Consider the following 2,051-nt stretch of genomic DNA (forward strand, 5'->3'; position numbering starts at 1 on the left):
GGCGGCTGGGCTCTGGGGACGAGAAGTTGTTCATTCTCATCCCCAGAGCCGCCCGGCCCACTTAGCCCATCAGACACCATTTTCTACTGGCCGATTATTGAATTAATTATTTTCATTGAATTGAGTTTGAACGTTCATAGAAATCCTTATATTTATTCCTCTACTATAATCGCCCAGACATTATCTGCAAGAATTTGTCCGAACGTATCTTTGCTACCAGATGGCTTAAATGGGAAGAAACCAGGCGCTCCAGACTGGGAAGCATTTTCCAAATTTATCTTAAAACTCTGCATTAGCCTACGTGTAGCCGTACCTTCCCAACGAAGGAAAAATGGGAGGAGGGAAGGCCTACGAAAAGCTGACCCAAATCGTGTTCCGGCGTGGCGTAACGCATTCCGCAGGAAAATAGATAATAGTTTCTCATTGGTCACTTACATCTAACCGTAGTTGTTTAAGCAGGTCATTTGATGTCCGTCGGAAGTCTACAGACAACTTGCTGCAAAGTTGCAATTCAAAAATTGCACTTATTAGTCCACTCGAAACAACTGGACGTAGAATCGTCGCCAAGATGTGAAAAAAAAATTCCCAAGGGATATTGAGAAGATATTATTTACTCTACGCAGCGCCAAAAATTGACCCATCATTTTATTTTAGTTGGCCTGTATATGGTAACGGAATGAAAATGCTGACCGAGTATTAACTCCACGTCTTTCTGCATATTTTTCCCAACATAAGAGTGGCCTGAATAGCTGGTGGGATATTTTATTTTAATAGATAGTTGCTTCGTTGTGTTTTGGCGGCAAGTGGAAATCCAAGACTAGTAGTCCTCATGCCAGTCGCGGTCTACACGCAGCCAAAGCCATCGTGCTCGCGAGTGCATAAACAAACCTGCAATAGAATATCCCTCCAGCTACGCAGGCTAAGAGTGACAGAACAATGTGTGGTGACGCACACTGAAAGTGGGTTTATTGATAATGTCAATTTCTTTCTTTGGCGAACAAGAAAAAAACGTGAATAAATGAATTAGTTATCAATTGTTGAAATGCTGGACTTCCAACATGTTACTCTTGACTCTCATAATGTTGTGGCTACCCTAAATTCCAAGCCCTCCTTTTCCACCCCCCTCCCCCCCGCATTTGTCAGGCATTTTTTTCACTTTTTCTTTCCCAGGATTGTTCATTTGCTAAAGACTGGTTTTCACGAAATACGAAATCGGAGTAGGAGTCGTAAGAAGAGTCGTAAGCACATATGCCCTGGTGAAAACTGCCTTCCGATTCCGCGTACGATTCCATCGCTTACGATCCAGTGAAAACTAGATTGTCGGAGTCGGAAGCAGAAGCGGAAGAACAAGCTGATCACAAAGCAGAGAAGTGGGTTCGGCCAAGGTGGGAATTTTTGCGCCAAAACGAAGAAATAAAAACATGATGGACGTGGAACAGAGTTTTCTTCTTTGGCTCCTTCTTCTCCTTATTTTGCAAGACTTACTGGTTCAGTAGTATATACGGGACTGATTTGAGAGAGGTTTTTTTCTGGACCCGCAACGACGCAAAAGTGGCGGAGCGGGGCTAGAAAAAAAACCTCCTCAAATCAGTCCCGTATATACAACTGGATTCTTTCATCACATACCTGTCTTAAGCCTAGCTTGTTTGGCCACCACCTGCCAAGAATTATTTTTCATGTTCTTATTTTTTTTTTTAATTGACTTGTCGTATAACATGGGGAAAAGTCTTACACCCTCCCCAACCTTCTCAGGGGGTGCAGGAATGGCGCAGTGGTGAGAGCACTCGCCTCTAACCAATGTGGCCCGGGTTTGATTCCCAGATTCGGCGTCATATGTGGGTTGAGTTTGTTGGTTTTCTACTCTGCACCCAGAGGTTTTCTCCGGATACTCCGGTTTCCCCTCTCCTCAAAAACCAACATTTGACTTGCTTTGTGTCGATTGCTAATTTCGGTTTACAGTGTCCCCAATTAGTGCTTCAGCGCTGGAACGACTAGACACTTAAATAAAGTTCCTTTCCTTTCCATTCCTTTTTCCATGGCCACACTATGTT

This window comes from Montipora foliosa, chromosome 14 (genome assembly GCF_036669935.1).
Source record: "Montipora foliosa isolate CH-2021 chromosome 14, ASM3666993v2, whole genome shotgun sequence".
NCBI lineage: Eukaryota > Metazoa > Cnidaria > Anthozoa > Scleractinia > Acroporidae > Montipora > Montipora foliosa.